The 13371-nt window shown below is 47.8% G+C and overlaps 1 protein-coding gene across 1 annotated transcript in view; it reads right to left on the reverse strand.

Moving 5' to 3' along the window:
* The window catches only part of LOC139767290 (GATA-binding factor C-like), a 188339-nt gene extending 176125 nt beyond the window's left edge, over window positions 1–12214 (reverse strand). The window contains exon 1 of the mRNA XM_071696490.1: window positions 11663–12214. The gene's annotated coding sequence lies outside the window, so the exon portion shown is untranslated. The remainder of the gene's footprint in view (window positions 1–11662) is intronic.
* Between the last annotated feature and the right edge of the window lie 1157 nt (window positions 12215–13371).

Raw genomic sequence — 13371 nt, forward strand, 5'->3', positions numbered from 1 at the left:
CTATTCAGAGGAGGAACAGGGTATTTTCTGCTCAAGAACCGTGCCCAATAGGGTAGGTCACTATCTTTAATTAGACCTTGCCAGACGTAGCCCAAACACAGCAGACACTCCACACCCACTGTACTAGGATGACACACAGTCAGACCCGCTGTATTGTTCCCGTAATCATCTGGTCTCGCGAGGTTGTGCTGACGATACTGCTGTAACCTGACCCCACCACTGTACTGTATCCTGACCCCACCACTGTACTGTATCCTGACCCCACCACTGTACTGTATCCTGACCCCACCACTGTACTGTATCCTGACCCCACCACTGTACTGTATCCTGACCCCACCACTGTACTGTATCCTGACCCCACAACTGTACTGTATCCTGACCCCAACACTGTACTGTATCCTGACCCCACCACTGTACTGTATCCTGACCCCACCACTGTACTGTATCCTGACCCCACCACTGTACTGTATCCTGACCCCAACACTGTACTGTATCCTGACCCCACCACTGTACTGTATCCTGACCCCACCACTGTACTGTATCCTGACCCCAACACTGTACTGTATCCTGACCCCACCACTGTACTGTATCCTGACCCCACCACTGTACTGTATCCTGACCCCAACACTGTACTGTATCCTGACCCCAACACTGTACTGTATCCTGACCCCACCACTGTACTGTATCCTGACCCCAACACTCTACTGTATCCTGACCCCAGCACTGATCTTCGGAAAAATAAAATATTTTGAGCACTCGTACGTGTACCACCTTGTTGACCACCGAGACAACCCAGCGTTACCAGTGTTACAACAAGAAATTCTTTACGGGAGAGATGACACACACACACACACACACACACACACACACACACACACACACACGTGGGCGCGCTTGCGCATATCAGAGGAGCTAAAGAAGCCGTGGTACAGCTGGGCTGAAGTTCTGGGCTTCATGAACCGTCGCACACAAGATTCACTCTCGCTTACATGGGATGCTGATCTTTAGGAAGCCTCGAACTCCACGTTCTTACTCAAAGTTCGTGACTCAGTCAGTCTGACTGATCAACTCTGCCGGCTCTCTCAAACTGACCTCAGACCTTGGTCCGTATTTCCCTCCGTCAGACAGTTGGTTGGTTTTCTTTCTCTGCTCTACAGCTGTTACTCAGGCTGCTCTTCCCAAGAGCCGCCTTCTCGCGAGGCTTTGCTCTCAGGTACGTAAGCCACAGTACCATCACAAGCGACAGCTGCAACTGCAGTAATAGGAAGAGGAACAACAGCCAAGAAGAAGAGCAGCAGTCGCAGAGATAACAGTGTTGGGAGCAGCGGCAGCAGTAGTAGAAGCAGAGGCAGTAGTAGTAACAGCAGCCACAGCTGCGACAGCACAAGCAGAAGCAGCAGCACAGCATCCACAACGACAAGAACAGATGACCTTGCTCAGTATGGAGTTGCTGGAGAGATTGATGGTTGACTGGTGGAGGTAACGACTCTCATGTTCCTGGTGGTGATATGGTGGTGTTTCTTGTTGAGGACCACCGACTCCACCATCTGAGGTGGAGTGAGGCCTCAACCTCAACCATCTGAGGTGGAGGCCTCAACCTCAACTATCTGAGTTGGAGGTCTCAACCTCAACTATCTGAGGTGGAGGCCTCAACCTCAACCGTCTGAGGTGGTCAGAGGTGGAGGTTGAGCAGTCATAGTGGAGGCCAGAGACACAGCAGAGGGAGTGTGTGGGTGTGCTGGAGGTTGTGGGTCTGGCTGGCTGGCCACAGTGTCATAAAGTGTGGTGGTGGATGGGCTGGTTATCAGGGCTTGGGGCTGGCGGCGGCCGTTCATTTCCCCGGCTGACGCTCGAACACGATCCCTCCATTTTCTCCAGGATGGCCGACGTGTCCGCACCTCCCCGGGACCACTGTCATCTTTTATTCTTATCACCGCCGGGATACCACTCCAACTGATTTGTTTGGGGCTCTTTTTGATTTCTCTATTAGGCTCTATTAGCGCGCATGATGGCCGTCCGCCAGCCGAAGAACGCGGGGTAAGACAACTCCAGACATCATCTAATTCTGGTCCTGAGGACTTCCCAGCCCTCGTAAAATTGTTCCTGCTATCTCCTGGATCACTGTGGCACCGGGGAAATGATCTCTCGTAAACTGAAAAATAGTATTCCACTCAGTTTGTTTACCTAGAGCGAAACTTCTTGCGCCTGCCAGCTCCGGGTAGACGCCTGGACACAGCTGGGATGCCCAGCTTATCGTACTGTCTCCAGCATGGCAAATGGCGGGCAGGCACACAACACTAAATTATTGACACTTTTATCTAAATGACTCCGCAGCCCTCGTCCGGCCACCCCTCCTCACTACAACAGTTGAGAAAACGTGCAATGTTGGAGAATACTGCCATCTGGATCTCCAGGTGACCCGTCCAGTGTCTCCCTAAAATCGGTGAAGTGGGATGAAATGTGCGGCAAGCTTATCTGTCTGCCAGGCCGGTGGTGGTGATGGAGAGGCTTCTGGTGATAGTGATGGTTGGGATGTTGGTGATCCTGATGGTGAGGCTGATGGTGATGGAGAAAATGGGACTACTGGTGATGGTGATACTGTACCAGGACTGCAAGACATCGTCACAAATTTGGAACTGAATTAGTTCCAACAGAAACTGACGGTGACACAGACATAGTGACAGACTGGCCTCACAGGTGTCACGTGTGTATCGCCATCAGCAAAGCTCAACACATCGTCACCAGAACCAACAAGTCAAGCTACAGTAGCAATTATGGTCAGCTACTTAATGTGGATAAGGAAAACACAGACTTTATGTAGTAATCTCTGTTGACCTGTAGCCAAGTGAGCATTGCGTAGAAGCGATAGGAAAGGTGGACGAAATCGTAGGTTCTGAGTTAAGAAGTTTGAATTCACATGGAATATTGTCTACAGTTTTTGTCTCCTTGAAAAAAAGACAGAGAATACAGTGGCGAGCCACCAAGATGAATGCTTCACGGAAACTGTTATCTGCACCGCCATACATTCATCTGTTTGTTTTCCTCCTCAGCCATAACGAAGCTGTGGGTTTGGGTTTTTCTTGTCTCGCAAAACGTCTCGAAAGGTCCCAGTGTTGATGTCTGCATGACTTCCTTCGTCTCACTCCGTTGTGGTAGAGAACTCTAGTCTGGCATGGCTGTGACCTTATCATGACCATACTCTTCATCTTCTGTTTCAGGACATACCACACTGTCCCCCCTCACTACATAATCCCCCTTCCCTCTCACCACATAATCCTCCATCCCTCTCACTTCTTTAAGCTTTTAAGATTTCAGAGCCAAACTCAAAAACGAAGAAGAGAAAATTTGATGAAGAAAAACTGAAAATTTCCTGAAATCAATATTTTGATATTCTTTTTGTCACCGATGAATACAATTTTTTTTTTTATCCCGGCAACATTTGTCTGGGTTTTACTTTTGCACAAAGTTGAGGTTCATCATGTGAGGCGTGTGCTACATCACCTGCTGGTCATGATGAAGGAATTACCACCACCAGAACTGCCGCGTGATCATCATCCCCGCCCGTCATCACTCGTCATCATGACGCTCTCCATCACTGGGTCTGCCTCACCTCCAGGCATTCCCAGGGCCACTCTGCTCTCTCTTCCTTCCCATAATTGTACCATAAATCCCATGCTTGGAACTCTGAACTCTGGGATCAACGACGGCTGGAACTGTGAACTATGGGATAAGAGTCAGTGTGTATGACTGACTGTGTATCCTGACACCACAACCATAACAAACTGGACTGGGATGAGGGGAGGGCCTGGTGGTGGTGGATGATGATGACCCTCCCGTGCACTCTCACAGACACGTGACTGACATTAGGCTGACCTGACCTCTTCCTGTACTGAACGATACTTCCCACCGTACTGACACCTTACTCCTACCTGTTGCTGTATTACTTGTGGCTTTAGTGTGTGTGTGTGTGTGTGTGTGTGTGTGTGTGTGTGTGTGTTAAAGCATGTATTTCTTTTCCCTGCAAAGCATAGCTGTATATATCAGTGGATGGTTGGTACTGTTGGCAGTAGATTGGATGGTTGGCAGTGTTGGCTACTGACTGTTGACTGATGTAGCTCAATCATTCACACGTATTTCCTTCAATTTCTCTGATGTTTCTGCGACTTTGGTTGGATGGATGGAGAGAGATAGAGAGAGAGAGAGAGAGAGAGAGAGAGAGAGAGAGAGAGAGAGAGAGAGAGAGAGAGATGTCTACCAAGAGTGAAAGTGACAGCCAGGGTAGCTGACCTGTGCTGACCCCAGCGTCAGTCCCAGAGGGCACTTACCCTCTCTAATGAGGGACTTGCGTGAGGAGGTTTGACTCCCTATACCCCCCTCCCTCCTCCAAGGGCACGTGTTACATTGTGATGAAGAGAAATTTCAGGAAATGAGTTACGTAACGAATATCATGACCACAGTGTGTCTGTGTCTTCAGGTGGCCAACTTAGAGAGAGAAGGACACGTAGAAGACCCTGACGTAGTTATGAACAACGATAAGCATGATTTCAAGGAAGACAATGATAAGGTGATGATATCATGCCGTGTAGTGTGGGACGTTCACAGTGGAAGATAAAGACGAAAATGTATTAGTTGTACTTGAAAAAATAGAAGGTGGTTACTTATGATCAGTCATAGAAAGGATAAAAAAAAGGAGGGACCAGAAACACGCCACAAGCAGAGCTGATGATGAAGGACGCATGATTGATCATCAGGCAAGGTTGAACGTATGAGAAGGGAAGTAAACATGATCTGTGCATGATGATCAAATTATGGTATTAAGAATATTATATCAATAGTGCAATGCTCTGAGCAAGGGAGATGCAGGATTAACAAGTTAGAAACAATTTGACCATAGAAGATATGAGAGGTTGTGTGAGGCAGCAGGACGCAATGATATGAACACTACGTACGTGGTCCAGGTCAGTCCCTGGTGAAGTGTGGTCCGGGTCAGTCCCTGGTGAAGTGTGGTCCAGGTCAGTCCCTGGTGAAGTGTGGTCCGGGTCAGTCCCTGGTGAAGTGTGGACAGACACACGTGTTATAAGGTGCGTCACGGGCGACGGAGACAAACAGTGTTATTCAACCAGCGTGACGTGTGATGAACGAGCTCGTTAAGTTAATTAGGATGTAAATAATCCAGTAAAGCACATCACCCCACACAAGATCAGGTGACGAGACCCATCTTGAAGCTCTACGTTGCCGAGAGTCACTCACTATCCCTGGATGGATAGACCAGCCACACACTATCCTGGATGGATAGACCAGCCACACACTATCCCTGGATGGATAGACCAGCCACACACTATTCCCTGGATGGATAGACCAGCCACACACTATCCCTGGAGGGAGGGGCCTGCCACACGAGGTACATACAGAATATCAACCTCGTGTTCCAGCATCAACTTAGAACCTTCCTGCAGGAGGTCAGGTGTGGCGTTGGTCCTCACAGCCTCCTGTGGTGCTGACCTCACCTTGGAAGGTGTAGTTAGGATCTGACGTTACCCCTCACGAAGCCTCACAGTATATCTACCCCTCTCCACAACCAGTGCATTCTACCCCTTCAACATCCAAAACATTCAACCCCTCGCATCCAGTACAATGAACCGCTCACCATCCAATATATTTTACCTCTCCACATCTGATACATCTTTCCCCTCCACACCCAATACATTCCACACACTCACTTCTACCCCGCTTCCACCCCTCCAGACCCCCACTCCTCACCCCCGTGGTTGACGGTGTGGATATTTTGGGAGTCGAGTTGGTGTTCGCGCATTCTGCCCCCGCCCACGAACCTCACAGCCACCATGCTTGTATTTACACCCTAACCCCCGGCCTGTCACACATGCAGTCATCATCATACATGACTTTACCCGTAACTGATTGACCTGGGGATATTATGACCCTATATAAAGCCTGCATTAATGTATGTATCTATCAGTCCATCTATCCATTCATATGAATATAAATTCACCTCTGCGTGCCCAAGAATCGAACCCGTGCCTCTGAGAATGGTAAGGGGGCATGGTTTCCCTGGACCAGCGATGATCATGAGGTGTGTATGGTAAGCTGTGGTGTGTATACCCACACAGACACACCGCCCGGCTCACACTGGAGTCGTGAGGAAGCTGCTAACTTCAGTAATGTCTGGATACATCACCAACTACGATGGTCGCGTGGAACTCCCTCCAAACACACATTACTGGTGTGACGGCGCGTTGGTCTGCTGCTGTTTGATGTATTAACCTGATCATATGTTTTGCCTAGTTGTACCAGGTGTGATACCTGCCTGTGGAGACAGGACCTGCAGAGAACGTGACCCGTAGGACCAGGTCTGTAGAACCAGAACCGAGTAGAAACATGACCTGTTGGACCAGGAACCTGTAGACATGACCTGTTGGACCAGGAACCTGTAGACATAACCTGGAAGGACCAGAAACCTGCAGGATGAAGGGTTTGTTGACTTGTGTCGTGGGGAGCCGTGTGATGAAGTCCTCCAGTGAGCAGGACATTGTGAGGGACGGAGGCAAGCTCGGGTGGTGGGACAGAGGCACCTGGCCAACTCAGGGCAGAACTCATGGTACAGTTTCATGGGGTGTAGCAGCGGGGCGCTCTGCCTCGTGGCTGTGTAACAGTGTGGCCACATCATGTACTGACTCACGTGGTGTTGGGGCTGGAAGATAGGCTGGGAAGCAGCTGGTGTCAAGGTGGGTCAGTCTCTGGCAGGTGGTCGTCAAGTGATCATCTGCAGGTTCAGGTGCTTCTTGACCGGGCAAGTGACTGACGGAGGCGGGGGAAGAAGGCAGTCTGCTCGTCCAAATCGATCACTTCTTTCAGTTCCCCTTACCCACTGGTTGGGCAGACCATGGTGAACCGGAGGTTGTTTGTGAGACACTGGTTCATGGACTGTGTGGCCCTGCTGGAGAGAGAGAGAGAGAGAGAGAGAGAGAGAGAGAGAGAGAGAGAGAGAGTACCGGAACCTCAGTCGTCGTGTGCCCTGCTCGGGTGGCGACCTGCAAGTCATAAATCGCCAGCGTTTCCCCCCAGGTTAAAGGGGATGACAAACTAAATCACGAACACGGCGCAAAATATGCACCAATGTGTTTTTTATTATGTAAACTGACACGACGTCACCTACGTCAACGCTTGGCGAGGCCAACAGCGCTGCCAAGGTACTTCTGCCTCTCCCTCTCTCCCATATATTTTTACGTTAATGGTCGGATCTCCAGTTTAGATAGTTTTCGTGAGTTTAAGATTTGACTGAAGTAGGAAAATGATGTCTTATTCTCTTATGCTTTTATTTTGACCTTATTTCTTGTTATAGAAATCATGTTCTATAAGTTATTTTGGCGTGATGGTTTCCCTGAGGCTGGCAACGGTGACGGAAGACAAATGGCGGGAACCCAAGCTGGCAAGGCTGGCGCGAGCCATTACTCCCGACCAGGGTGTCGCTTGTGGTAATGACGCCGTCTTACTATGTCTTTATCTGCGCGGCCTCCTGCTCCTCCCGGGCCTCCTGAGGGGCGCGAGGACTGGCGGCAGTAGCTCACTGTCCAACCTGACGGGGAAGTAATGTCGCTTCGATGGTCGGGCAGGCAGGGAGTGACGCGGCCGCCGTAATAAGCTGGCGGAGGTGTTGAGGGCGCCATTAAGCGTGGTGAAGGCGGCGCTGCGCACCACCACACACCTCACCCATCACGCCTCAGTAAACGATGTCCACATTATAGCCTCCGTCATGGCCGGGCTAAATGTCCTCCAAGAAAAAACAGCTTTTAATAAATCAGGTGATGAGGGTCGTGTTCCACCCTGCTAACTCAAGGTAAACAAGGACTGTATAAGAACCGACACTAATTACATCATAACTACCCGACTACCCTTCCCGTGGCCGTGTTGACACCTCTAAATCTTGTTTAAAATTGCATAGAGCATTGAGCAGCCGCGTCCTGCTGCTCGTCACCTCAGAAACCTTACTTAATTACCATGGCTGCCAGCCTCACATTCCTGCATATACAACTCCCTCATTTCAAGCTTCCCATTTCCTCAGCACGATTAAAACACTTCTGAATATATGAATGTCACGAGGACACGTCTTCACCACAATCACCTTCTCATGTGACGCTATGAATGATAATTACAAATATTCAATTCATTTTGTTCTCGCATTCAAATGATAATTAGTTTCACTGCAAAGTTATCGTACATGAGAGTCAAGTCATCGTACACCAGGTCCAGGCTGTGATATCACAAAGAACTCTCGTACGTGACAATAAAGTTCTCTTACAACACTAAAATATCGTACGCCGTAATGAAGTTATCGTAGGCCATAATGAAGTTATCGTACGCATAATAAGTCATGGTCTTCAATGCATGTATGAGGGTCAGTGAGGCAGAGTATCGCAGGAGACGTACGTGCCTATCCCATGCTGAGGCTTAGGTTAAGGTAGTCATGCAGTGGTTCACTATAGAGGACACATGGCTACATCCTGCACCACGTTTCCTACCAGTCAGGAGGGTCGCCCATGCATGACTGTTTCCCGGTATACACACTTCCCAGGTAGACTCTGTGGTGTACATGACCTTCCATTGTCACACATGACACACTCTCTTGCCTCACCCTCCCCACCTACCATTTTCTCTTTACCCCTCTCACGCGGTCATCCATCTTGTGTGCATCCATTTGTTGCACGTGTTCACGGTACATCACAACTCTATCACTTATACATCTTCCTACACTGACGTCCTCTCAGGCGCACCTCACACCAGCCAGCATCCTCTTGTCTCCCTCCGCGTCAAGGTCTGTCTCCACCGCTCGGACTGTCTCTTTGTCATGTTATCTGTACACTCCTGTCTCACTGCCGCCTCTCACAGTCGTATCTGTCTCCCACCAGCAGCGTCTGCCACACGTACCAACACACTTCCCTCACCAGCATGTCCCTCCCCCAGTGTACGTTACGTCTGTCCCTCGTCTCTATACCAGGGTTACCCTCTCTGAAACCGCAAGACTAACTCGCTATCTCACGCTAGGTTAAATAATTTAATTTAAATTAAAATTATTGCGTCGTCCCAGTCGAACAACAGATGCAACCCCCCCATACAGATAACATCGTCCACACACGCAATATACATCACTACACAAGCTTTCATGGTTTACCCCATGACGTTCTACAAATGTTGATATCATATCCACTGACAGCATACGTCAACCCTCTGTAATACACAATCATTCTTACCAATTACATCTATTCCTTGCCTCATATACTCTGATGTTCAGCACACTGAATCATCAAAATTAATATTCAACATAACACACTGATTCGCACTCGGAAGGGTTCTTTATAACCCCGTTCCCTCCACTCCGGCAATATATCTGGTCAATTTCCTACCAGTTTTCTGTGCCCAATACATTCAAACACGCTCTTCAGGTGCGGGACTGCAAATCAACCAGCTCGTTTGTTAGATTCAGCCAATCCTGCTACCCTTAACGTACGGTGTCTGCATGCAACAGTCAGATCCTAGAATTAGCCAATCGCTTCGTAACTGTAGGGAATCCATCTTGCAGTCTAATCCTATAGCCACGCTCGAAATAGCAATCATTTTTCGGAACCACTAGTTCTCGAACTGTGTTAATGGGGTTAATGGACAATCAGTGTGCTTAGATTAGCCAGTCGTGCCGTAATGTTGGGGATTGGCTGTTCTGGGCACGTTCACCACGTGTTCGTCGCCTCCCTCCCACTGGCTGACCTGCTGTGACCTCATCGGAAGGAAGGTCAAGCCTCTTGCTGTTCTCTTCCTGGAGGTGTTTGTTGATGTTGTAGATGTTAATAATCTTGTGGTTGTAGATGTAGTTGTTGTAGGTGATAATTTTGCTGTTGTTGCTCTTTTAGGTTATGGTGCTGGGACGGGTTCTCGCTGTGAATGTGGTTATAAAGTTGAGAGAGAGAGAGAGAGAGAGAGAGAGAGAGAGAGAGAGAGAGAGAGAGAGAGAGAGAGAGATAGTACCCGCGGTGAGGTATTGTTATATGGTCATGGTTCCCCGGACGTCATGCTGGTTCTCCTCCTCACACTTCATGATTACCTCTCCTGTGCGGCTCACATGAACCATCATGTATCTATATCTACTTTTAGATGTTTTTATAGTTGTTTGCTGTATGTTTCTCCTGATGATACATCAGATATTCTTTATATCTTTCTTGTCGAGATTTCGCATGTTTCTGTCGGCCATAATTCTGATATATCTCGCGTTATTCTGAAGACTTCTTACCTGTGTTTCCTCCATGATGAGAGGTTGGTTTGTTCATAATATCTTCCTTCATATCTTTAATTTCGTCTCGTATGTGCGTGACACATGGTTGATCATCTTTAATAGTGAGGTCGAGCTCTCAGACTGTTATGATAATACACGTGTCCCATACCCTCACCTGTGGTACCTGTACATCTGTACGTCATTTCCAGGTGAGTGTGTGTGTGTGTGTGTGTGTGGTAAGCACAACACACAGCAGTCTGCAGTGTTCCTCTCGTGAACATTTTCATGTTGTAGTGAATGTTGTCATTATGTTCACAGTGGTCACCGCTAGCCTGGGTTGGCTTCCCTCCTCAGTACACTCTCTGGGTCATAATGTCTCGTGTGTCATGCATGACTCACGACATTTTGATGTTTGTTTGACTTTCACTTACTTGTTGTTCCTCAATAAAATGTCATCAGTGTAGTGTTAAGTGTTCATTAACTTATTGGCTGAGACGCTTCATCGCTACATTCCATCAGGTTCACTTTGGTTCTTATATACATTGTAGCTCAGTGTTTACAACCTCTTTGGTTCATATATACATTGTAGCTCAGTGTTTACAACCTCTTTGGTTCATATATACATTGTAGCTCAGTGTTTACAACCTCTTTGGTTCATATATACATTGTAGCTCAGTGTTTACAACCTCTTTGGTTCATTAGTTTCTGATCAGATTATTTAGCGAACTATAGTGTTATCAGCAACACATATTAAACCACTTTCCTCCAGTTATCTGTTAGTGTCAGGCATCAATGTGCAGACACTTCAGCTTACAATCGTCCATCACACTTGGCTTAATGTGCTGCTACTTTGATTTTCCTCCCATTTAAAAACTCTTTAATTTTTCTGTCTCAGATTTACAAGTTTTGCTTTGCTACTGTCTCTGGTACATTGATGTGGTACACACACACACACACACACACACACACACACACACAGAGGCGTGTGTGTGCAGACACGACACTGATCTTGTGTGATACTTTGTGTTGTTATGTAGTGTAAGATGTGCGCTCTACCCACCTTGTGGCCGCTGACCCTAGCGAGGATACACAGTACACACAAGATGCAGGGAAGGTCAGAGGTGAACACCCCCGCCAGACACAGTACCTCCAACTGTCGTCCTTGGATCAAGGACGTGTGTGTGAGGACGATATGGGAGAGGTGGGTTGGTGATCCTCCCAGCCCCCTCACTCCCTCTCCCAGGCAAGAAAGATACTTCACACTCACCTCAAGTGCCACTCAGGGGCTCTTTGTGTGGCGGTAGCGGAGGCCGGGAATGGATGTAGGAGGTAGCGGTGGTCATACAGGTAGGGGGTAGCGGAAGCCGTGAACCATGACCTTACCTCAACAGCTGTATGATGTATGATCTGCAGTTGTAGTCTGATATTGTTGTTCTCGCTGTTGTAGCTCACAACATTCGCCGTCACAAGTACCAGTGTGTGCGGTGGTCCTCCCAGGTCTCCACACACCCCTGGTGGGCTACACGTCATGACCTGAGGTGGCCCGCCCGTCTGACCCGGGCAGGTCAGGTGGGCACTGGTATCCTCACCTGACCTGCAGGGATGATGGATGAACTTGGGTCATGACTCATAAGGTGTGTTGACCTCGGTCAAGCCAGTTTCAGATGGTTTATTTTTGTTAAGACTTAATGATTGTAGTTTCGTTTCGTTTATTCACGTTTCGAGTTCATTCACTACCTCACACTGACCTCCACGGTGAGGAAGTATGAGGAACGTGTGGTGTATGACCCCACGCTGGAGGGCGCAAGTGACCAGAGAAACAGCAGCAGCAGACACAGTAGTCAGGCCAGCCCACCCCAACACTGGGATAACTTCCTGCACCTCACACTGAGCTTCTGCTAAACTGAGGAACTTTATCCTTCGCTCCAAATGTTGCTCTCACCGCCCACTTCATGCTACTGGCGGGGGATGTGGGACCGTGGCTCTCTCCATAATTATAGTGTGTGTGTGTGTGTGTGTGTGTGTGTGTGTGTGTGTGTGTGTGTGTGTATGTGTGTGTGACTATAACTCAAACTGATGGTTGTGTGGAGACGTGCCTGGTCGTGCCTCAGATAAGCTGCCGACAACTGCAGTTCTGCCAACCCGTATACATCTCTCCCATCTGGTGGACTACTGGGTTTAATTCTCGGGTCTCCCCTGCACGACGAACCGGGGGTTCATCTCTCTGGGGATAATGGATGTAGGGTTGTGTACTCTGGGGAACGGTTGTTTGGTGGGGTGGTCAACACAGCGGGTGTTGGCAGTGCTGTGATTCTCCTTAGCTTTGTGGAGGGAATGTGTCGAATGTTGGCAACACTGTCTGGTGCTAAGAAATTATGTCTGAAAACAACTGTGTTTACACACACACACACACACACACACACACACACACACACACACACACATTCATACACATACATGACGTATATAAACATATATGTATGTGTGATATTTTTTCTATCTATTATCTATCTATCTATATATATATATATATATATATATATATATATATATATAGATAGATAGATAGATAGATAGATAGATAGATAGATAGATATTTATTCGTCATTTTCCGCGTTAGCGAGGTATCGTTAAGAACAGAGGACTGAGTCTTAGAGGCAATATCCTCACTTGGGCCCCTTCTCTGTTCCTTCTTTTGGAAAACTAAAAACGAGAGGTGAGGATTTCCAGCCTCCCGCTCCCTTCTCTTTTAGTCGCCTTTTACGACAAGCAGGGAATACGTGGGAAGTATTCTTTCTTCCTATCCATAGGGATATATATATATATATATATATATATATATATATATATATATATATATATATATATAGGGATATATATATATATGTTTGCTTTGAAGAATGTATGTGAGAAATACTTAGAAAAGCAAATGGATTTGTATGTAGCATTTATGGATCTGGAGAAGGCATATGATAGAGTTGATAGAGATGCTCTGTGGAAGGTATTAAGAATATATGGTGTGGGAGGCAAGTTGTTAGAAGCAGTGAAAAGTTTTTATCGAGGATGTAAGGCATGTGTACGTGTAGGAAGAG

Source organism: Panulirus ornatus, chromosome 59 (assembly GCF_036320965.1).
Source record: "Panulirus ornatus isolate Po-2019 chromosome 59, ASM3632096v1, whole genome shotgun sequence".
Taxonomy (NCBI): Eukaryota; Metazoa; Arthropoda; class Malacostraca; order Decapoda; family Palinuridae; genus Panulirus; species Panulirus ornatus.